Source organism: Gymnogyps californianus, unplaced genomic scaffold, assembly GCF_018139145.2.
Source record: "Gymnogyps californianus isolate 813 unplaced genomic scaffold, ASM1813914v2 HiC_scaffold_36, whole genome shotgun sequence".
Classification (NCBI taxonomy): domain Eukaryota; kingdom Metazoa; phylum Chordata; class Aves; order Accipitriformes; family Cathartidae; genus Gymnogyps; species Gymnogyps californianus.
The window spans coordinates 41,552-67,287 of record NW_026114246.1 but is presented as its reverse complement, the minus strand read 5'-3'; the positions used below and the strand labels follow the sequence as shown (position 1 = coordinate 67,287).

Sequence of the window (25,736 nt, the reverse complement as noted above, 5' to 3'; positions counted from 1 at the left end):
TTGTTCTATTAATGGTTCTAATCCTTTTCTAGCTTCTAGTTTAATTGAGTACTGCTTCCGTCTTACCACAAAGGGGCCCTTCATCAAATTGTCTAAGTCTTTTGGTAACAGTAGGATGATGAAAAATAGAACCATATCTTAAAAACACACCTTCCCCCCACCCCTCCCTTCTTCCCAGGCTCAGCTTTGCTCCCGATTCCTCTACCTCCTCCCCCCGAGCAGCACAGGGGGATGGGGAATGGGGGTTTTGGTCAGTTCATCACAGATTGTCTCTGCTGCTCCTTCCTCCTCAGGGGGAGGACTCCCCACACTCTTCCCCTGCTCCAGCGTGGGGTCCCTCCCATGGGGAGACAGTCCTCCACGAACTTCTCCAACGTGGGTCCTTCCCACAGGCTGCAGTCCTCCACAAACTGCTCCAGCGTGGGCTTCCCATGAGGTCACAGCCTTCTTCGGGCCCAGCCACCTGCTCCAGCATGGGGTCCTCCACAGGCTGCAGGTGGATATCTGCTCCACTGTTAAACCTCCATGGGCTGCAGGGGAACAGCCTGCCATCTCACCACGGGCTGCAGGGGAACCTCTGCTCTGGCACACCTCCTCCCTCTCCTTCTTCACTGTCGTGGTTTAACCCCAGCCAGCAACTAAGCACCACGCAGCTGCTCGCTCACTCCTCCCCTCTCCCAGTGGGATGGGGAGCAGAATCGGGAAAAAAGTAAAACTCGTGGGTTGAGATAAGAACAGTTTAATAACTAAAGTAAAATAAAATATAATACTAACAATAATAATAATAAAAAAATAATAGTAATGAAAAGGAATATAACTAAAAAAAGGAAAAAAAGAAATAAAACCCAAGAAAAAAACCCCAGTGATGCACAATGCAATTGCTCACCATCCACTGACCGATGCCTGAGCAGCAATTCACCCCTCCTGGCCAACTCCCCCCTGTTTATATACTGAGCATGACATATGGTATGGAATATCCCTTTGGTCAGTTGGGGTCAGCTGTCCTGGCTATGCTCCCTCCCAGCTTCTTGCACACCTGCTTGCTGGCAGAGCATGGGAAACTGAAAAATCCTTAACTTAGGATAAGCGCTACTTAGCAACAACTAAAACATCAGAGTGTTATCAACAGTATTCTCACACTAAATCCAAAACACAGCACTGTACCAGCTACTAAGAAGAGAATTAACTCTATCCCAGCCGAAACCAGGACATTCACTGACCTTGGTGTCTACATAGTTGTTTCTCTCACATCCCACTCCTCTCTCCACTACAGGTTTTTCAGCAGTCTTTTTCCCCTTCTTAAATATGCTATCCCAGAGGCGCTACCACCGTTGCTGATTGGCTCGGCCTTGGCCAGAGGCGGGTCTGACTTGGAGCCAGGGAAACTTCTAGCAGCTTCTCACAGGAGCCACCCCTGTAGCCCCTCTCCTGCTACCAAACCCCCACCACACAAACCCAACACAGTCACAAACTCAGCTGATGGCAACAATCTTGTTTGACAATTGAGATTAGAATCTAGATTGTTTTTCAGAATGTTAAAAAAAACCCACCCCAAAACATAACATTTCATAGATACAAAATAAAACCCCATGTAACAGTATTGGTAGTGCTTCTCAAGATGAAATTTGAAAACCAGTCATAACATTGCAGAGAACATGCTGTAAGTGGTTACAAAATTCATATTTTCTTCTCAGAGAGAAGGTTACAAAGGTTTGCTGGTGCAAACCATTTCTCTAAAACAATAAGAATGGAGCTAGTCAATGAAAAAATGAGTTTTCTTCTCTCAGTCTGGAAGCAGTATTCACCACACATTCATCATCAACTTAACAGAAAATGTCCTTTACACATATGGTACTTGTCAACTGAATTACAAACCAATGCTGTTCCACAATAATCTGAAATAAATTGTTTCACTCTGCAGTGGATCAGAAGGGTTGCTGGCACAATATGTTACTGTAAACTCCGGACCTACCAGTTCTAAGGGCTAAGTTTGTTTGAAAGGCAAAAATTTATAAGAAAAGGCACTATAAATCATTTTTGAAAAAAACAAACTGTCCTGCAGTTACTCTTATAATAGAGTAGAATCTGTAAAATATTTTCATCTATAAAAAAGACACTTTCATTAGAAATGTTTAAATTTTATTAAGCTTTAAGGCACTCCAGCTGAAGAACCGACTGGATCACAACTACTGTTGGTGGCTCAGATCTCCTCTCTTTATCCACATAACTCATCATCTTCAGTCTTTGTCCTTTGTGAGTTCTGTAATTTCATTGATATCTTCTAGATCCTGTGTCATTTTCTCATACTGTGTCTTGAAGAAGCTAAGCTGTGAGACGTATTAAAATAACACCACATTACAGTCAGTCATCAAGAGTTACATTTCTCAGCTAAGCTAAATAGCATGATAGTAGAAATGCACATGTGCATGCACACACATATGGTGTTTGATTTGTAGGCAATTCCTAACTGTAAAATGAAAGGAGCTGGGCCTTAAACTCCTACCTGGTGCAACTAAATGCCAGAACAGCAGTTCTGAGTAGCCAGTTGTCTCCCTGCCAAGATACAGGCATCTCCAGGCTGCTTTAATGTGCCAAGGAGCCCTTCAAGCACCAATGTCCTGGCACACAGAAAAACTTTTCCCTCCCCTTAATCTAGGTATCCTTGGTAAATGACTTTTTGCCCTCGCCCTTCTCTTGTCTCTTTTTGTCTGTTCAGTGTATATCCTATCTCCTTGCTTCTATTCCCCAGCTTTGCCCACTGGGAATATCATGGGAGTTTAGAGCCCAGCTGGGGAGTTGTGGAAGGAGGCAGGCAGTGTCAAAAGAAAAAAAAAAATGCCACTGCCCCTGTTTTGAACCATTGGCAACTCATTTATCATCTTCATGTTGCCAATTTCTATGGGGACCCATTTTAGAATTTTGATTTTTAAAGCACTTCTAAATGCTCCCATCAAGGGCGTAATGCCAATGCAGTATTATTCTTACCACCAAACTGCATGTGCAGTTTTGTTCAGCACCAGAGAAGAGAGATTCCAAAGAAAATAGCCCAAATGTATCCCTTTCTGCTTTTCTTTTTAAGAATATAAACACCTACTTTCCACAAAACAGCAACCAATGCTAACAGCAAGAGGAGTCCAGCCAATATACTGCCAATCACAACACCAACTGGTGTCTCGGCGTTCTCATCCGGCTTCATTATTGTAACTGGGATCTGAAAGCACAGAGATTGTGCGTTAGGGGTCGTCCTGGTTTCAGCTAGGATAGAGTTAATTTTCTTCCTAGTAGCTGGTATAGTGCTGTGTTTTGGATTTAGTAGGAAAATAATGTTGATAACACACTGATGTTTTTAGTTGTTGCTAAGTAGTGTTTATCCTAAGTCAAGGATTTTTCAGCTTCTCATGCCCAGCCAGCAAGAAGGCTGGAGGGGCACAAGAAGTTGGGAGGGGACACAGCCAGGACAGCTGACCCAAACTGGCCAAAGGGATATTCCATACCATATGACATCATGCCCAGTATATAAACAGCGGGGAGTTGGCCAGGAGGGGCGGATCACTGCTTGGGAACTAACTGGGCATCGGTCAGCAAGTGGTGAGCAATTGCATTGTGCATCACTTGTTTTGTATAGTCTAATTCTTTTAGTATTATTATTGTCATATTATTATCATTATCATTATTTTTCCTTCCTTTCTGTCCTATTAAACTGTCATTATCTCAACCCACGAGGTTTTTTTTCCTGATTCTCTCCCCCATCCCACTGGGTGGGGGGAGTGATCGAGTGGCTGTGTGGTGCTTAGTTGCTGGCTGGGGTTAAACCACGACAGGGGTTAATGTTAACTGCATATAAAGTAGGATTTGTAAACCAAATACTTCACTAATCAAGAACAGCTGGACTGCACACATTCCAGGATCAATGACTGGAACACACCAGGCAATTACAGCCCTTTCACTGGTGTCCACAGGTACCTGGTTGCACCACCATGGCACATGGCAGTGCCAGTTAAGGATTAGGGGCCCTCATCACTCTTGGCCATACACAACAGGCAGCGAAGCAATCTCTTCCTGCCAGCTTTCTGCCTCTCCATTAACAGGAGGTCTTTCAGAGTTGTCCCCATAGTGCACAGATGCACCATCACTAGGTAAACCAGACATGCTTACATGCAGGCTGGGAATAGCCTGGTGTAGAGCCCCATCTGCTCAAAACAGACTTTTGCTGCGTCAGCTGGAGAAGAACTACTTCCAGCTGAGCATTATTGGAGCCTGTTATCTGTGGTGAGCAGCTGTAGAAGGCAATACCACACATGCAAGCAAAGCAAAACAAGGAATTCATTCACTACTTCCCATTAGCAGGCAGGTGTTCAGCCATCTCCAGAAAAGCAGGGCTCCATCATGCGTAACGGTTACTTGGGAAGACAAACGCCATAACTCCTAATATCCCCCCCTTCCTTCTTCTTCCCCCAGCTTTATATGCTGAGCATGATGTCATATGGTATGGAATATCCCTTTGGTCAGTTGGGGTCAGCTGTCCCAGCTGTGTCCCCTCCCAACTTCTTGTGCACCCCCAGCCTACTCGCTGGCAGGGCAGTGTGAGAAGCAGAAAAGGCCTTGACTCTGTGTAAGCACTGCTCAGCAATAACTACAACATCCCTGTATTATCAACACTGTTTCCAGCACAAATCCAAAACATAGCCCCATAGTAGCTACTATGAAGAAAATTAACTCTATCCCAGCCAAAACCAGCACACCAACTATATAGTTACATAAAACATAGTTGCTCAGGGAGACATTGCTCTAATATTTATGAACTGTCAAATCTTTGGATTTAATCTTGGAATGACATAGATTTAGCATGAAGGTTTTTTTCCTTCCTGAAACATGATAAAAGAAGTCATGTTGGTTTACTTTCTCAGTGCATTTGTCTGGTGTAATTTAATCTTAAGCTTTCCGGGAAACTTGCACTGGACTGACACCTCAGTGATTTAAGTCATTTCTGCTGGAAGGCTCCAATGTTGTGCTAGGTGTAGCTATATGTATTCATTTCACTGAGGCAGGCTGGCTTTGTGTATTTTCTAACCAAATGGCCATAATGATGATTATAGCAGATTAACGTTCTGTCCTCCAGCTGGCGGTCCTTTCCAACTTGGAAAAAATCTGAAAGCTTTTATGCAAAGATATCTAAGCAGCTTCCTCACATAGCATCACAAGGCAATATTAATTCATTTGGCTACACAGCAACCCAGCTCGTCCAAATTAAAGAGCCAATCTCGTATGTATGTGCAGTTTGCCTAGTAATGCTTTCTCCTTTAACAGTGAAGTGGCACTTTTGGAGAGGTAAATCTATGCCTAAGAACAAATGTCTTCCTTAAAGTAAAACTGTGGTCAGTAAGATACCACGGCTGGGATTCACGTCTAGTGTTATATCTACAATATAGACCCTTGGCTTCCAATGGAGAAGGATAGGCTCTTTTAGGGCATAATTCACCTTACCTATTTTTTAGAATCATCTTTAAGATGAGATGAATTACATCTCAGAAATACCTATTCTTTCTATAGATTAGGGTTTATAGAAGGGCTAACTCTGATGTGGATGATTAATGTAGATATTAAGTTGGATGTATCCTACCAACCCAGTTACTGGTCTAAAATAACAGGGCAAGTAGGGAAAAACTCAGATTACTACTTGTCGTTGTTTAACCCCAGCCAGCACAGCAGCTAAGCACCATGCAGCCGCTTCCTCACTCCCCCCGCTCCCAGTGGGATGGGGAGGAGAATCGGGAAAGAAGGTAAAACTCATGAGTTGAGATAAGAACAGTTTAATAACTAAAGTAAAATATAATACTACTACTAATAATAATGAAATATAATAATAATAGTAATAAAAAGGAATATAACAAAAAAAGAAGGGGGGGGAAGAAAAAAAAAACCCAAAACCAGTGATGCACAATGCAATTGCTCACCACTCGCTGACCGATGCCCGAGCAGTGATCCGCCCCTCCCGGCCAGCCTCCCCCCTGTTTATATACTGGGCATGACGTTCCATGGTATGGAATATCCCTTTGGCTAGTTCAGGTCAGCTGCCCTGGCTATGCTCCCTCCCAGCCTCTTGCACACCTGCTTGCTGGCAGAGCATGGGAAACTGAAAAGTCCTTGGCTTAAGATAAGCGCTACTTAGCAACAACTAAAACATCAGAGTGTTATCAACAGTATTCTCACACTAAATCCAAAACACAGCACTGTACCAGCTACTAAGAAGAGAGTTAACTCTGTCCCAGCCGAAACCAGGACACTACTGCACTGTCCCATTCCCAAGGAAGTGTGAAGGGCACTTCTGGCCTGCCAAGAAGTATGTGCAGTGCTGGGTACTGACTCCATTGCTGAAGTGGCGAAGGAAACTGTCTGCCCTAGGGAGAGTGTACCTCCATCAGCTGGCACATTTGCCAAGACTTCTCACAGGGCAAGAGGCTATCGAGTAAGGATCAGGCTATAAGTCTCACCAAAAGTCACTGTGTTTCTTAGGAGCCCTGTGGATAACTTTCAGGGTCTGTTCAGCCACTGCCTCAGAGCTGTAAAAGTTCCAGCTGCAGATGTTTCAGTGGCTGGCTCAGGAATTACCTTTTATTTGTCAACTGACTTAATCAACAGTCATTTGAATAATTATTCAAATTCTGGTTCTCCTGAAATCACCAACAGAACTGCTGGTAATGTAAGTTTGGCAGTATCATGGTCCAACTGTGGAAGAATGTCCAGTAATACATGGTTTATGAGCTACCTAAAAAGCCTGTACAATTAATTGGAATATTTGCATTGTGTATTAATGAGTTTCATCTCCTAGCAGAAATAATCATAGAATCATAGAATGGTTTGGGTTGGAAGGGATCTTAAAGATCATCTAGTTCCAACCCCCCCCTGCCATGGGCAGGGACACCTTCCACTAGACCAGGTTGCTCAAAGCCCCATCCAACCTGGCCTTGAACACTTCCAGGGATGGGGCATCCATAACTTCTCTGGGCAACCTGTTCCAGTGTCTCACCACCCTCATTGTAAAAAATTTCTTCCTTATGTCCAATCTAAATCTACCCTCCTTTCAGTTTAAAGCCATTACCCCTTGTCCTATCACTACATGCCCTTGCAAAAAGTCCCTCTCCAGCTTTCTTGTAGGCCCCCTTTAGGTACTGGAAGGCTGCTATAAGGTCTCCCCGGAGCCTTCTCTTCTCCAGGCTGAACAACCCCAACTCTCAGCCTGTCTTCATAGGAGAGGTGCTCCAGCCCTCTGATCATCTTTGTGGCCCTCCTCTGGACTTGCTCGAGCAGGTCCATGTCCTTCTTATGTTGGGGGCCCCAGAGCTGAACACAGTACTCCAGGTGGGGTCTTACAAGAGCGGAGCAGTAGGGGAGAATCACCTCCCTCGACCTGCTGGTCACACTTCTTTTGATGCAGCCCAGGATACGTTTGGCTTTCTGGGCTGTGAGTGCACATTCCCGGCTCATGTCCAGCTTTTCATCCACCAATACCCCCAAGTCCTCCTCCTCAGGGCTGCTCTCAATCCATTCTCTGCCCAGCCTGTATTTGTGCTTGGGATTGCCCCGACCCAGGTGCAGGACCTTGCACTTGGCCTTGTTGAACTTCAGGAGGTTTGCATGGGCCCACCTCCCTAGCCTGTCAAGGTCCCTCTGGATGGCATCCCTTCCCTCCAGCATGTCGACCGCACCACTCAGCTTGGTGTCATCTGCAAACTTGCCGAGGGTGCACTCAATCCCACTGTCCATGTCCCCAACAAAGATGTTAAACAGCGCTGGTCCCAATACGGACCCCTGAGGGACACCACTCGTCACTGGTCTCCACCCGGACATCGAGCCATTGATGGCAACTCTTTGAGTGCAACCATTCAGCCAATTCCTTATCCACCAAGTGGTCCACCCATCAAATCCATGTCTCTCCGATTTAGAGACAAGGATGTTGTGCAGGACAGTATCAAATGCTTTGCACAAGTCCAGGTAGATGACTTCAGTCACTCTTCCCTTATCCACCAGTGCTGTAACCCCGTTGTAGAAGGCCACCAAGTTTGTCAGGCACGATTTGCCCTTAGGAAAGCCATGTTGGCTGTCACCAATCACCTCTCTGTTTTCTGCGTGCCTTAGCATAGTTTCCAGGAGGATCCGCTCCATGATCTTGCCGGCCACAGAGGTGAGACTGACCAGCCTATAGTTCCCCGGGTCTTCCTTTTTTCCCTTTTTAAAAATGGGGGTTATGTTTCCCCTTTTCCAGTCAGTGGGAACTTCCCTGGACTGCCACGACTTCTCAAATATGATGGATAGTGGCTTAATACCATGCCACAAAGATGAGGCACTCAGCACACTTCAAATACAGGCATGTAATTTTTCTGCAAAACCATGGCATTATTTCCAGAACTACACATATATTCCATTTGCTTCTTCAGGCACTGGAGGTTTCCCTGAATACAAATGGGTCTATTTAGAGGTTCTTTACAAGAAATGGAGTGATCCATGAGAAAACAATGACAAAAAAAATAGTACTGAATTATGGTCTTATTTCCACATTGAGATAGGTTAATCAATAACTGCTTTCATACATATTTAATTGAATTTTCCATTGCCTGTGAATGGGCTATGCTACACATTCTCACAGATATTTGACTCCCTTACTAACTTGCATTTTTGTCTTCAAAGGCCTTGATTATTTTTATGGATAAAACAGGCTGGTAAATCCTGTAAAAATAAATCTAAACTTAGTATTACAAATGGAAGAGTGTTCCTCTCTAGATAGGCCAAGAGAACAAGGTATCTTTTTATTACAACACCACCACAGCACTAATGTATTCTTCAAGTGTTGTTTATGTTTGTATATAGTGGATGGAAACCTTGGGAGATGGATTCTAGACTAACAAAGTGGTGGTTTGGAGACTTTTCTTGAGATTAGCTGTGTCTATGTTGTCCATATGACAGCCATTCCAAATGCAAAAATTACTCCCTATTCTTTTACAAATGAGATTAAGTATATTTGCTGGAGACCTGTGCCAAACATCTGTCTGCAAACATCAAACCAAATACACTTACAGAAGTAAGACTATAAATCAGATTTGGTAAAATGTTTCCCAGAGCTCATTTATCTACAACAATTCTGTTGTAGAAAGAAGTCCAAATTTTGATCTTTTCATGAACAGGAAGCTAAATGAATTTCAGAAGTTTCTAACTGAGTTTTGCTGATAGTTCTACAATCTATTTGAGATCTGCAGATTTTAACTGTCTGGTTTATATAGCAGTCAGCTGAAATTAAAACATTTTAGTAACTTAAGGGAGGTTGTATATAGCCAAAAGGATACATTAGTTCACTGAAAATTAAATATTATCACTTTAATATAGTAAAAGATAGAGAAGTTGAAAAAAACCTACTTATCCATCACTTACAGTTAGGGTATTCTCTCCAATTATAAATAACTCGGGGTTATGTGTATAGATTTCTGCCTCTGCAGAGAGTTGTAATGTCTGGAAAGTTGACTGAAAGAGAAGATAAAAAAACCTGTAAAGCTCTATTACAGGGCAAATTGATTAGAAAATAGATATCCTAAAATAATTTTCTTGCTTTGAAATGAAGACTTAAGAACCAGAAAAAAATCACAGTATTAAGAAAATTAAAATTATCTTTCTTTTTATTTGTCCCAAGCTAATGTGTCTATGAAAGTAATAATGTATCAGTAATCCAGGCCTATTTTTGCTGTTTTTACTTATTGGCAATGAAACTGGAGAACTGGCTTTTCTTCTTTAACATATAGTTCAAGCAAAACAGAAGAATTTGATTATATATCCATTTTTATAGTTATTTCAAAGCTGTCACTGCTACTAGCAGGGAAGAGATGGAGAAAAAAAATAACAGTGAGAAAAGGAGAAATAGCTCAGCAACAAAAGACAGATGGGGACATATCTCTGGCCTTTGAAAGAAATGGAAACTGGATGTTCTTTCCCTTTCCCCCCTCACTTCTATCCAATGCTTCTGTTTTTCCCCGTTTATTTTTCCTATCACTATCTGTTCCTCTCCACTGCTCAAATTCTGACGTCGCTCCCTCAGCTTAAACAAAGATGACAACAAAAATCTTAAGCCAATTCCTATTTGAAAAGGGACCTTGTGCCAGATACCACTTCCTTCTGCGCATGTGTCCAGAGGCAGAGGAGCATGGCTGTGCAGACACTACCAGCTCACCACTGTTCTTCTCCCCGTGCATGGGAATGGCCTCAGGTTCATGGGAGCACGGGAGCACAGGAGCACTCGCCAGCCGTACCAGATGCAGAGTGCTCTGTCCTTTTGCCTCCTCAACCATTTCTCTGCAGCTGGTTCTAACAAGCCTACAGCCCCCAGCAGGGCCAGGTACTGTGGGCTTGACACAGGGAACGTGAGCTACTGTGGGTCTGCAGCAGCTGATGTGCGCTGAATTGACCGTCCCTGCAGTGTACAGTTATTGCACGCCTGCACCGTGGCCATCTGCCCAAGTGGTCTGTCCTGCACTCCTAAATGTTTAGAAACCTGCCTGAGCACTATTCAAGGCACCTTGTGTTGTGGTTTAACCCCAGTCAGCAACTAAGCACCACGCAGCCGTTTCCCCCTCCCCCTCCCAGTGGGGTGAGGAGGAGGAAAGCAAAGGAAAAAAAATAAAACTCGTGGGTTGAGATAAGAACAGTTTAATAACTAAAATCAAAAATATAATACTAACAATAGTAATAATGAAATATAATAATAATAGTAATGAAAAGGAATATAACAAAAAAAGGAAGGGGGGGAGAAGGAAAAAACCCAGTGATGCACAATGCAATTGCTCACCACCCGCTGACCGATGCTCAGTTAGTTCCCGAGCCGCGATCCGCGCCTCCCGGCCAACTCCCCCCTGTTTATATACTGGGCATGACGTTCCATGGTATGGAATACCCCTTTGGCTAGTTCGGGTCAGCTGCCCCGGCTATGCTCCCTCCCAGCTTCTTGCACACCTGCTTGCTGGCAGAGCATGGGAAACTGAAAAATCCTTGGCTTAAGATAAGCACTCCTTAGCAACAACTAAAACATCAGCGTGTTATCAACATCATTCTCACACTAAATCCAAAACACAGCACTGTACCAGCTACTAAAAAGAAAGTTAACTCTGTCCCAGCCGAAACCAGGACACCTTGTTAATTTCTAAACACATCTTTCCTTGCTTTGCTTAGCAGGTACCAGGAAGCCTGCTGTCCTCTTCTTGGACAATGACTGATTGCCACTAAATAAAAAGGCTGATTATGTGGCATTGTTGGGTGCTTGCAAGATTATTTGCACTGAACATTGACAATCAAATAGAAAATAACAAAATGGGAGATGAGAGGAAAACTGTGACATGCGATCTTCCCTTTCCATCTCCCAGTGGTAAACAAATTATTTCCACTCACTTTCTTGTGAGGGTAGCAACCTTTTATTCAGGTCTCCACCTTCTGCATACCTGACAGCACTAACAAGTGGTCTTGACCCAGCTGATTTGAAAAATACAAACTTTTACACAGACAGACAGATGCTTTCCTTCACACACTTGCATAAGTATATTACATTATCAACCTGACCTTTTCCTTTTAAGAGCTGAATGCTGAAGCTGACAACAAGCCTGCTGTTAAATGTCAATACCTGCCATAAGACTCGCCAGACAGACTAAGGAGACTGTGTCATGTTCCTGACGCTCTAGGCAAACCCAGGACTCCAAGACAGTTTGGTTGGATGCCTAGCTGAGAAGCAAACATGGTCTCATTTCAAAAGTCTGGTAATTCATGATGAGTTATATTCTGGAGGACACATGGTGATTTAAAATGGGAAAGTCAAGATATTATTGATGGATATTTTTAAGCATCCTGTAGGTTTTTAAGCAAGGACTGTTTCTTTGACACCAACTCTAATAAAAACAAAAAATCAATTAAAAAAAAAATTCCATACCTTCTCTAACAAATATAACTGGCAGCACTAATAGGCTTTTGATATTTTGATGTGACTTAAAATGATCACTATGTAGGCTATGATGTTCGAAAACTAAAAGCAACATTATTTTCCAGGCTATGACAATACTGTACTCTGCTGTCCTATGTTGAGTTTTGTGGAAACTGTAGTTCCTCTTGAATGAATTTAACAGACGCAGAAAAATGTTTTTTTACAACTGTGAAGATCTGCATTATCACAGCACTTTCTTAGGTTTTGTGCTGGACTGAAGGTTATCAGCTCCATTATGCAGCCTCACTACTTACTTAAAAGTAACTTTTAGATTCAAGTTTTCAATCTGGAAAAACACACACAACAATGTAAAGTAAAGGAAGGTCTTTCTAGATTGGAAGGTCTCTTTACTGAAGTTTGAAAAATATCAGGAACTAGGAAATATTTGAGTATTGGTTCCTTCATGAAGACGCAGCTGATTGATACAGCAGCAAAGGTTCCGTTCCAGATCCGAGTGGACACATTCACGAAATACTCTCCCTTCAGCATGAGGTCTTCCAATTTGCATGCGATGGTACTGCACTTTGCATTCTTACAGTTCTTCCAGGGAGAGGCAACAGCATGCATTAAAAAATACACTTTAACAAATGTTCTTTTAACATTCAGATTTTTTGCCCTTGCCTTTGCTATTCTGTGCATACAAATTAAGTGCTTGCAAGCTGTGAAGAACACACACCTTTTCTTCTAAGGCAGATGCAATATGTAAGAACATCCATAGGCTGCACTCCTGCACTGTGAGTGAGGAATGCTACCCCCGCCATAGCTGTCCCCACAGGTACAGCAGTGGGCTTGAAAGGATCAGCTCTGTGCCCCTGTCCTGCAGTACTGCAGACCTAAGTCTTATTTACCAGTTCTTTGGAAGCTCTGAAGTTCTCTTTCTTGAAAGATGCAGAATAAGATCTTTTTCCTATTTGCAGTGGATTTATCTGAGCTTGACAAGTAACATCTCTGGCCTAGGAAAGATGGCAGGAATGGAATTGGATAACATCATACTCAGGAGTTTATAGGCATCATAATAATATATATTTCTGTGATGAGATGGTGGCTGTGAAAGGCTAGATTGTGAATTATATAATACTGGATACTTTTGGAAACTAAGAGACCATATGTGTTTTTGGTCAGAATTAAACTGCTCTTATGGTGATTTTTTTTCCCCTAGATTGACCTGAAAGGTTTGTCTTGATCTAAAAATTCCATTTTTATTATACCCTTCCCAGGAACTTGGAGAAGGACCTAGTCGAAGAGCTCCAGGGTCGTATGAAAAGTCAGTTATGGACCATAAGATAATCCACATCTGCCAAGTACTAGACCAGTGTACAACTGACATTGTGGTCCTCCTCCTTCCCTTTGTGAGGAAGGGACAAGAAGAAAAGGCAGAGATTCCCTGAATCAACTGACTGTTGGTGGTGAGCAATTGTTTTTCATTTGCATCACTTGTTTTTCTTGGGTTTTATTTCTCTTTTTGTTATTTTCCTTTTCATTACAATTTATTATTATTATTATTTTATTTTATTTCAATTATTAAACTGTTCTTATCTCAACCCACGAGTTTTCTTACTTTTACCCTTCCGATTCTCTCCCCCATCCCACTGGGGGGGAGTGAGCGAGCGGCTGTGTGGTGCTTAGTTGCCGGCTGGGGTTAAACCACGACAGCCAGGCACTGAAGTCTGAATTTCATCCTACGTGAATTGTTTGGAAGCAACAGTTGAGATTATAGATTTACTGCACTCCCCAAAATAGTCTGTATAATCCCTTTCTTTTCCCTTTTCTAAGACAAAATTCATTAGAAGAGCTTCTGGTATAGTAATCATTTCAATCTGATTGATTAACTGTCTAGCTGGAATACATGGCCTTGGCAATAAAACTATTTCTAGATCCAAAGTCTGTGCTTTAAGGCCGCATCGATGCTGCATGCTTGATTTATCAAATACGAATTCCCTGTGGCACAGCAACTGCATTCAGGCATGTTGTTGGGAGTCAAGCAGAAGATGTGGGTGCCAAGGTCTAAAGTGAGGAAAAGATGACTGAAATACTGAGGTGAGGTCAAACTCAACAGGTTGCCAACTTTTATGCTGAGTTGGCAGTGTCTCTCCTTGACCTAAACAAACTGATATGCCGAAGGGAATAATTCTGGTATCCAAGAAAATAAATTGGGAGAGAGGTTTGCACACACATTCTCCTTTCCTGGGATAGGCACTACTAGAAAGAAAAAAAAAAAATTCTCTGAGAAGCTGGAAAATCAGTGGCAATAACAGAAACAGTGAGGATGGGTACCACGTACTGGTAAAGACGATGAAGCAAAAACCAATTTGTCTGAAAACGTAGCCTGGATTCTGGTGTTATATGCATTTTCCTTTTTATTTCTCAATTTCACATTGAACATTATTCTTCTGTTTTTGCTGCTGACAACAAACTGCTGTTTGCTGTTGGAAAATAAAAAGTCCATTGTTGTAAACAGAGGTACTAGACCAGCTGTGGATCATGAAAATGTTGCCTCTAGCCAACAACAAATAACAAGTGCAGCAAGACATTTCCTACGTTCTATGCTCTTAAATCCTCTGCTTTCTAAACCCTTTGACATGAAAAACTTTGTGATGGTGTTTCTTAAAACCGAATGGAATTAGTATCTTCTTAAAGTGCAAGACCTTGATTATGTACTGTCAGAGTCACTTTGCTGAATTTTCAAGGGCTCCATGCTGGTGGAAAGGTGGGCAGAGAGCAGGCGGTGGACTGGGATGGCAGCTCCAGGAAAAGGCAGCCCTGTCTCTCTGTGTACTGTACATGCATGCATATATCTGCATATGGACTTGGAATATGTGCTGCCTGAACAGCTGACCTCTGCTTCCCAGTGGCACAGCCTGCTGCAGGATCCTCACTGCTCCCTGAGGGAGGGACCGAGATGGCCGCTGCAGCCATTGTTGCTCTCCCAGCACACTCCCTTTCCCGTCGGCAGCCAGCCAGGCATGATTCTTCTGAATGCTCACCGTGTCCTCATCCCTAAGGTACCAAAACTTGGGTTTGTCTAAGCTGACAAGAGTCCTACTTCCATATCTGTGTTCCTATTATACCTCTTTTTCCTTGATTAGTTAAATAACTAGACAGAAGTGCTATTGCTTCCCCCCCGCTTTTTCTAAGTAGATGTTGAACTAGAAAGACATTCTTATCTAGAAATTCATCCAGAGCCTACAAACCAACTGATGAAAACTAACACCCGACCCCAACAATTCCACTTACCCATCATCTGCCTTCTGCTGAACATTCAGAACAAGATCACAGATACAAAGTTCATCTTCACCACAGTCTTTAATAAAACATATCTATGAAAACCAAAAACATTTCCTGAATGACAGTGCTCAACTTTAAAATTATCTACAGACAGTAGTGTTAAACACCTTTGAGGGGAAGCACGTTCTTGTTTTGCAGATAAGAAAAACCCTCCAAAGGGCATTAAAAACTCTGACACATGAACAAGTTAACACTGAGTAACATTACTATATGTCAACTGATCCATAAGAATGGTACAGGCAGGGTATTGTTAACCCACAACAAATATGATCTAAGAGGATCCATCTCTCTTTTATTTATCCTTCTATTGTAGGCTAAACTAACCTAAATTATTTCATCTTTGCCATCAACTAGAAGTTCACATGAACAGTGACATGGCTCAACCAACATGCTTGTTATGCCATGGTGGCTGGTGCGTGTGTGTATGTGAGCAAGCCCATGCAATACAGACAAAGGTATAAAAGGAACCAGGCGACACCCCCCCAGGTGCCTGCTTTCAGCCTGGTGACTTAACTAGAACATGAGTTTTCACTTGGATGTACCTTTTCGGTGTTTGCAGGGGTCACATGCTATGCACATGTGTATAGCCAGGTGTTTTACAATAGTAAGTCTGTATACTTACACTATAGGCCACAGATGCAGGAGAATATATATCAAGGACAGGGCTGGAGCCAGGATTTTCAAGGCCAATGTCAATGCACAAAGGGAATTCACTGCATCGGAAGGTTCCTGTAAAACACATGTTCAGATGATAGCTGCCAGCACAGCAAATAGGGTAAAATCGGTAATTCTATTGTAAATTGATAATGCATAGTAAAATCATACTTGCTCTAAACAAGTAGTAACAATGCAAAGCTTCATTTCTTTACCGAAATAATTTTGTGAGATTGCCTAGTGTGGGCTCCTCTTGCTAAACAGCTTTTAGCACCATTTCCATGATAAAACTCCTTTTCCTAGGATTCCTGGAGACTCTATTCATCACAGTCACTTCTAGGGCTAAGGAACATGCAGATTCTCTGCAGCTGCAGAAGCTGGTCCTCAAAAGCCACCAGCAGGTGACTTTCGTTCTCACCTAACTGCAGAAGTCAAATTCCTATTCCACTCTGCCTCACCATCACAGAGAGCAGCTGGACCTGAGCAACACTAAAACATAATATACCTCGTCTCCTCTGTTTCTTAGTACTGTATAGATACTCTTCTAGCCCTATAGCTCATGGCTCCACAATGGCGCTAAATGTGGCAAAGATGTTTGCATTGCAAAGCAAAGCAGGAATCAAAGTCCTCTGACTTTCTAACTACCTGACCTAGCATCATGCAGGGGGCATATGGCAGCTCTCAGGGCTGTTTGGTCTTTGGTTCTAGAGAAAGATGGAGACTTTATTTTTATTTTTTCCAACACAACTTGTGTATACCTAGGGCTAGCATGCAGCAGAAGTCTGCCTGAAATGTTGTTAGTTTGAGATAAAACATTTGCCACATAAGTCTTAGTTCTTAAAGAATCTACTCAGGGAAATTAAAATCTATTGAAACTATGGACTATGGGCTCTGTGTTATGTCAGAGCTGAAGTACATAATTAAGAGCGGCCTTTTCTGTCCTAAAAAGCTGTGCTGAATAAGACAGTTATTAGTGTCTTTGAAATCAGAATCTTACTCAGTATTTTCCAGTTGTGGGGGATTTGAAAAATGTAAATCATTGATTACACCATGCATGAAATTCATCTTATAGACATAAAATTTATCAATGTCTTCCTCTGATCGTTTTTGTCACATAAGGCTGCTTGCAATTGCACTTACCTGTACACTGAAAACATCATGAACACAATTCTCCTCATGACGTACCACAAGATCCCTCTGCATGTACCTTTCATTATTTTCTTTGAACAATCCTCTAGAAGTCACTCTAGAGGACTGGAGATCTGCATCCAATGTTGCATTGTACTTTATAGCTACAAGAAGAATAACAGTACATTTTTTGCTGAGTCTGACTGCCCATGATCTCATTACTACGCTCAACATTACAGAATGATAAGGCTTTCCAAACCACACTAAATATTTTACTTTTTTCATAGCTTGCTAAACACAGAGCAGTCTCAAAAAGATAAAATTTTCTTGTGTTTTCCAAAGCAGTCAAACAGGTTTAAATCCTGATGTAAGTTCTCATCCACAGAGAGTACATTAAATGGCAATCAATCCAGTCTCCACTGCAGATGTCTGAGCCTGCAGCTCAGGCAAGAAGCCAGTCAGCAGGGCCAGGATTACGCTAGATAAAGGGGCCTTGCAACTCTGAGGAGACTATAAAGAACCTGCATCTTCTCTTCAATCACATAATAATTTCTGTCTTCTTCTCTTCACGTTACAACTAATACACTGTGGAAGTTCACCGTTATTTTATAGCTAACATGAGTTCCTAAAGGCACTATACATAGCACTGAAGTAGTCCAACTGGTGTTATCCATGACATGTACATTTAAATAGCTTCATGAGAGGCCAGTGCTGGTCTCAGAAATATTTGGTGCCCTCCTGTCCTCTGAAATGAAGAGCTTCTCCCCACTGACATCTGCACTGAGCCTATAGATTATTTTTTTTTCTGAAAAGTCTCCAGTCTGCTGTTGAAAACAGCAGCTCACAAAGCCTCTGTCCCCACGAATAGCATCCTCCAGAGATACCCAGTTACCCTTCCTAAAGTCTCTTGCCGTATCTGAGTGATATCAGCTGAAAGAAAACAACAGAACTTGGTGAGCAAAAGTTGAAAAAAATCAGCTTCTCACTAATGACATTTTCTGGGGTTTGTTGAACAGTGAGGATACAGCTCTCCTTTATATTGTTAATTCCTCACTTTTCAAAGATTATGGAGCCAATGATGAAAGTGGGTCTTAAAACACTTTCTCAAGCACTTAAGTTTTATACTGATATTGCCTTTCTTGACATTCAATCCAATATTTCTTTAGAATTTCCACTACTCATTTGAATAATGGACTTTTGAAGAAACTAATATAAAACAAGCCATTGAAATACTCTTACCCACTTGATTATTTATCTTAGCAGGTCTAAATGTAGCCTGAAAACATATTTTGACAGTTATTTCTGTGTTCTTGTTCAGCAGACTGATTTTCTCAGGTTTAAATGAGGCAATTATGGACACATTTGCAATGTTTTGTGACCTGAAAAATATTTTTAAAAGGTTATGTGTGATTTTCAAGAGCACTGGGTAACTTAGAAGCTGTTTTCTATTACTATCTGTAAATGTAACATTGATTTTTTTTTGCTTCCCAATGCAAACATTTTTTATGGCACTGGTAAAATTATTTTTCTTTGCATGTAACTGAATTTGTTGATACAGTAACTTTCAGTAATGACAATAAATAATTTATCATGTCAAATTAATGCTCTAATCCTTCCCTTAAGATAACAGAGAACAAAGCCCTTATCCTGTTTTTCCAATAAGTAAGCTTCTTCTGCTCCTTTAGGGAAGTTACTGAGCTCCTCTGGGAAGGCGAAGAAGGGTAATTCTTCATTTTAATTAATAATCTTATTTTTCAGAAAAACAACTTTCATGTAATTAATCAAGATTTTGAAGAACAGTTTCAAAGGAACCCTGCATGTAAAAACAAACACTTTAATAAAAAGTGAAACTCATTAATCAGACCAAATGACGGAATGAAAGAAAAATGAGCATCTTCATTAATCAAATCTAAATAAATGCTGGTACTCCAAGGAGCATAATTTTCTTTAATGTAACTCCCATCAGCACCAGCAGCAGTTCTATTGTGGGTCAAAGGTCCAAACTGACCATTCACTTTTAATAATCTTGTTTTATTATGAAATAAGTAGCAATTCGGTGATGTTTTTCTTGTTACAATGGGGAGCCTCAGGCGAGAAGATAGGCGACAGATAGGAAAGCAAGCTGCTTTTTAATTTAGCTCCTCAAGGAAATAGTGGAAAATACACAGTACTTAGGGAGGCACAAGATTTGGGTTCTTGTGAAGCCTTTCTTCGTTTTGTGAAAGCACTCAGATTGCTCTGGCAAAGGCCACGTGCCAGAAAAGATGGGTTTCTTGCCAGAAATAGGTGCCAACTCTCTTTCACTGCTCTCTGTCCTTACCCTGCAGGACAAGTCTCTTTCCCATATCAGCCTACCAGCTAGTAAAGGTCACACAGGTTGTGTGGGAAGTGGTTTCATCTGTCTCAGGCTCAGCTATCAAAATTATACTGGGGCGATTGGAGTACAACCTACTGTTACAAATACTCTCAAGCAAGCCCCACTCCCTGCTGCTGCCCCTTCCCTCTGGACCACGTGCCTGCACAGTGGCAGTGGGCAGGGGTGTCTCCTGGCCCTCCCTGTCCCTGCCCGGGTCCCTCCCAGCAGCCTCCGCCACTGGCTCCCCCCCCCCCCCGCGCACCCTGGCTCTGCCCCCAGGCTGGCTTGGCTTTCGATGGTTTGATGATACATACTTAAAAGAGGTTTAGTCTAATGCTGTTTTTCAGCTAGCTATGATAGCAGCAATGAAGGCTCTGAACACAGAATGAAAGAGCTTTTTGGTTTGTTTGGTTTGCTGTTTAATAAACTAAATGCTCGACTTGCATCTGAATCATTAAGTGCTTCCTTTCTAAAAGAGTTTACCAACCATAGCAGAACCACATTTCCATCAGCACTAACGGATACGCCAGTAGTGTCATCATCATCTAAGTCTCTATGGCCATCTACCGATCTTCCAAAGAACTGGAGCTGTTGTCCAAAAGCAGAATCTGATCCTAAAATTTTCTGGGAAAGAGAGTTTGATTACTGAGTTTGCCACAAGGGTGCTTAAGTCTGTAGACAGTAGCCTAAGCAATGGATTTTCACCAATATTCCCTGTATACACAATGCATTGTTTAAACAAAATGCTTTTGTGGATGTTTTCTCAGATGCTTTTAAGCACTTTTTCCTCCCCTGTTGGAGGAAATGGACTAGATTTTTCTGTCTTGGGAGTAGATCAATTAACTGACTGCTGTATGCCAGCTAGTACTTACTGGAAACTTTTTCCATCTCACATTGAGCAACTCAAAGAATAGGAAGCTTAACAGGACTTCTAACAAATACTTTCCGCAACCAGAAAGTCTGCATGGAAAGTGACATTAAAATTACCATTATATTAGCATATGGGATATGCAAAGACCCTTGAAAGTATTTTCCTTTAATACTACATATTTATAATTTACAGAGCTGGGATTTATCCAATCTTCATTGTTGTATATCAGCCCTAAAAACCTGAATAATGGGTGTCAAAAAATGTATAGGAAATCAGCTGACTTCATATACAGGCACCAAAAATTATAAGAGGCTCAGATAGAGCATCCTCCAAGTATTTTTTCTCTGTACACTTCAGCTATAAGCACCACAACATCATCCAGGACATGCTGACAGCTGAAGTAAGGAGAGGCACAAAACTTGAAATAAGCCATGAGAATAACATTACTCCTTTAAGAGGATGAAATAGTAGCCAATAAATAGATAGAAAATCCTTCTGTTTTCCTCTAGCAGATCTAAAGGCACTGAGTACAACATTATGCAACAAAGTTATTTATCTGAGAATATCTGGTAATTATAGTCTTTTGAAATCCATTGTAAATGTAAATTGCTCCAGAGTTTTGGTTTTCCAGTGGTGCACCTATTACAACATCATTAAAGCCATCCAAATCAATGTCTGCAAGTGTTGTGATCGCGAGCGTTTTCTGACCCCTGTGGACCTTCTAAGAGTTCTTGTTGATCCAAAATTCCCTTTAAAAAAAGGAGAAAAAAAAAAAAAGCAAACCCACAACTATCATTGCATCAGATTAGACGTAGGAGCAGTATCTATGTGCATTGTTTTTTGTTTTTGTTTTCCAATACATTCCCCTTGGACTGCTCAACCCTGAATTCCTTCCCCATTGTATTGCCCATTCAGTTTGCATTATGTCTCAGAGTCTTGGCAAGCATTACACAGCAAAATTAAAGCATGCTATGCAAAGCACTAACAGCAAATATAACCATATATATGAAGCTTAAATGCTCTCACTGTCCTAATCTGACTGTTCTGAAAGTTTCACAATACATTGAAAAATACAGTTTCCAGTTTTGAATTACCAGTTTTTATGCAGAGGGAATGGAAATTATGTAACTGGACATAATTCTTTGAAACAGAAATGCAATTTCCTAACTAAACTAATGCAAAAAACATGTGTCCAAATGCTAAACTCCTGACCTCTCCAGTGCCAATGAAGAAAGAAAGATTGGGGATCTTTATAATATATAATTATAATAATCACATTTACACTAGCTTAAAATCAACTCTCTGGCAAATATCATTCTCATCTTTAACCTCAGTTATCACGCTGTGCTTAAAATTTTAGATACCAGCCAAGTTATTTATTAAAAATGGCTAGAAAAGTATAATTTGCACAACATAGACAAGTTGGACAAATCCAGGTTCTTTTAAAAAAATAAAAATCATTCTCTCATTATTCTTAGCTTAATATATTATTTAACTTTAAATAATTTTAAACTTAACATTTGACAAAGTCTAAAAGTTGTAAGGATAGTCTTCCAATTTATTCAGCTTTCAAAACATGAAAAAAAAATTCCTTCAATTTTTCTTTTCTTCCATATTTTGTGTCTAATTCCACAGTAACAAAGACCAATGTCAGTTGCCAGCAGTACGGCTTCCAGCACCTCCATCTACCTTGAAATTGCCTTAAGGTGCAGTTTCCTGTTGCTGCAGGATGATCTGACTATGAGGTGCTGTTGAAGAGGATGGTCCTTTCTCTCTATTTGATTGCAATTTACCTAGTAAAAAGGCCATGTTCTGTTTTCTCTGATGGATAGCAGGTATTAATTTACTTTGCATATCCAGACATCCACGATTGATTGTGAAGCTGTTCAAAAGTGCCAGAGGCTTCAGGACTGTTAATACAGATATTCTGAAAACACCTACCACAGGTCTGAATAAAAAACACAGTCAGTCAAGCATCAGACAAATAAGATGGTTTTGCTGACAAAGACAGCATGAGTAATAGCAACCATCCAGTGTGAAAGTCTACAAAACAATGCAGAAAACTGGCAGAAGAGCATTTATTAGAACTGTTTTGGGAATACTGTTAGGTGTTGAACAGATTTGTCAAAATCAAATGGCAAATAATTAATTAGCAAAAGCCTTGAGCTAAGTTTTTCAGAGAAATGGTCAACCTTGTGTTATATTTGTGTACAGTGCCTAAAACCAGGACCAGGGAGCCACCTAGAGCAGCAGGCCCCTGGTCACTAATAGTGCTTAGCTATTAACTTGCTTATTGGCTCCATTTTGGTCTGTTCCAGCTGGCTTATTCCCAGATTACATGCACAAGCAGTTCTGGGGAAAGTTTGCAGCTGCTCCTGAAAAGCAGAATGGGCAAGATCGCACTGGGCAGGGCTCCATCCGCAGTCCTCTAAACCAGGCAGGCTTGACACCATTTACCCCTGCACTTATGCCACACCCTGGGCAAAGCACACGCTCTGTTTCTCATTACAAAAACGCCACTCACAGTATTTCAAACACTTTGAAAAAGATACACTAAATAGTGACTTAGGGGCTCTGAAGAGATCCAGGGCCAAAGGCTTTTTAGCATGCATGTGGCCAGTCTGCTTTGAAAGAAGCTAGCCTGAAACAATGCCGGCTTGAGCGAGTCTGCACCAGTTGGCCACGGGGCCAGGGATCGCTCTTCTGATCACTCTCTGATTTAACAGAACAGACATTGCCACTAAGTACTATTGCAGCTTGGACTGCTTTTTCCTTGGTAAAACTGTAGTCCAGGGAACGACAGCAAATCCCTCCAGCTGCAAATGAAAATATCACCACTTATCATGGACGGGGAAGCAGAAAGCCAATTCCAGCTTTGCTACAGTGCCGTTCTTACCTTTGTGATGGAAAACATGTATACTCTCCCTTCCTCTTTCTTCAGGTCATTCATAAACATTGGTGCACCCACAAGGAGCACATCTGTCACAGAATCCCTGTTAACGTCCACTGAACACACCACACTGCCAAAATAGGAGCCAATCTGAAACAGTAGTAAGAGAGTTGTGTTTGTATGTGGATTTTGTAAAGCATAACGTTTTAACACCTGACTCAGAAAACTCTTACACCCAGAAATAGTCCAATACTAATGAATGAAATATTGCCCGTTGGAAGGAAATTACCATATAACATACTCCAGTGTTTGAAGAATCATATCCTTACTATGTGTCCACTGTTTCCGCCCAGTAGCTACTGCTATGGTTTTACCACTTGACAATAAGAATGCAAACAGAGAATAAGCTATGGGAGGTATATTTTTTTATGTTAAACTGTGCACATGAAACTACCCAGTCTCTGATTTACTCTCAGATTTGTCTTACAAACAAGCCAAACCAAAACCAAAACCCTCTAAACTTTCTGCTCTTTCCCAAATGGAGAAAAAGAGAATGAGCTTCCAAATCTCTCTTTTGATATAATCTTCACAACTTCTCAGGCAGAGTGGAGCTCACTGAGTCTCTCCCAATTAGAAGTGTTGACAACATGATACATTAAGTGGCTTTGTAGATTATCTTTTACCACTAATTGAATGACTTCCTAAAATACTGTTTAAGAGTTGCAGTTAACCTCATTGAAATAGTCTAGTGGCAGAGAAAAGTGCAAGTGGGATTCTAAATGCATTGCAAGAAAGAGGAATTTTCAAAACAAATACATCGCAATTTACTGCTGTGTCAATAAAAACAGATGCCTGCAAAATCTGCATTCATGACCAAAATATACTTGCCTGCTTGCCTCTCTGGGACTGCACAATTGTGATATTACCATGGCTGTCAACACCATAAACCACTACTCTGCCAGCGTAGTTGGATCTTGGTGCGCCAGCAACAAAATAGACGGAGCTCTGAGTTGAGGGAACAGCAACAGAATAACCTGGGGAGAGAAGCCAACATTTAACACGTGAGAGACCATTAACTACAAGTTGTCAGTTGGTTATCCATAAAGGCACAGAGGATGAGTCAACCTGGGGTGTTAGTGGCAGAGAATGATGCTTCCAGACGGAAAACTAAGTTGTCACATCGAACTTGCAATAGTCTTCTGGAGAGAACAATGACACACAGATCAGTAGTCTAGCCTATTCAGTAAAACATAGACCACAAAAATGTCATGCTTGTGAAGGAGATAGGAAAAAGAGTGCAAAGAATATCCTTGGAATGAAGAAATAAAGATAAACATGAAATCAACATTTGGGCCAGCCTTCAAACCAGGGAGGAACACCTAGCTTCTGCAAAGCTTGTAGTGCATTTTCCCCACAGCTCACCAAATCACAGCCCAGTGCTTTGGCTGAATACAACAGGCTATATTAATAGCTTGTCAGCTGAAGGGCTTGAACTTCTTTGAACATTTTAATCCTCATTCCCATTATTCTAACATTATTTGCTTTCAGGAAACATCTTTTAATACCTGCAAATATTTTAAACATGTATTAGCACTATAAAGCTAGCATTGCTACATATTTTACATTTCTGTGGTTTAATTACAGCAAATTTATTTTAACAGAAGAAAACAAAATCATCCTTTCTAAAGACTATAATTAAACTGAATAACAAAATCCCAGTGACTGGGCAGAACATGCAGGTCTTTAGCAAGCTGTAGTACAAAGTGAAGAGCACGGTCTAAAAGGATTATGCCTTGGTCATTACATATACAAGTCTAATTCAGATTTGTGTGCAGTCACTATGTTTTTCTAGGGAGAGAACATCACTAGAGACCAGAAGTTCAAAAAGCAACAACAAAACAAGATTTTATTCTGCAGGTTAAGGCTACACATTCCTAATTAATAGATCACACAGCCATCTGAAGTGAGAGGGTGCAGTGCAGAACAGGGGCCAAACTAGCAAGCTGTACTGTGCTAGCAGCCCTTTAGCTTGGGCTCCCCACTAGTATGGAGAGCTCTTAGTGAGGGAAAGAAGGAGGTGGAAGGGAAATGAGGGGACAGCAACAGTGTCAATGAGGAGAAAGAAAAGGCGACAACATTGCTCCAAAAAGATTTAGGCCAATACTCTAGAAAGTGCCTAGTGGAGAAGTGCTGAAAGAAAGTGACCTGACCTTTTTGGAATTATTCTAGAAAAGGGAAGAATAGAAAATCTGAAGAGCTCAGACATGCAACAGAGCTACTGCTCATAAGGTTTGGTTTAGGTTTTTTCATTGTGTTGGATACAAGTACTGCTAAGCCATAGGGAAAAGATTACATATTAGTGGGAAAAATAACTCATATCATTAAATAACTTGAAGGATAAGAAAGTCATAGTTGCTTAATGCAGTTGTATTCTTCAGGGATGAATTGCCAGAGCAGGCATGTTGTAGGTTTGCAGAAAACATTTCAATGTACTGAGAAGACAAACTGCCTGGCTTTATTGGGTCACAAAAACATGCATCAGAAA

At 41.3% G+C, this 25,736-nt stretch overlaps 1 pseudogene; it reads right to left on the bottom strand.

Moving 5' to 3' along the window:
- Window positions 1-2,237: 2,237 nt before the first annotated feature.
- The window catches only part of LOC127028611 (integrin alpha-2-like), a 42,232-nt pseudogene continuing 18,733 nt past the window's right edge, over window positions 2,238-25,736 (bottom strand).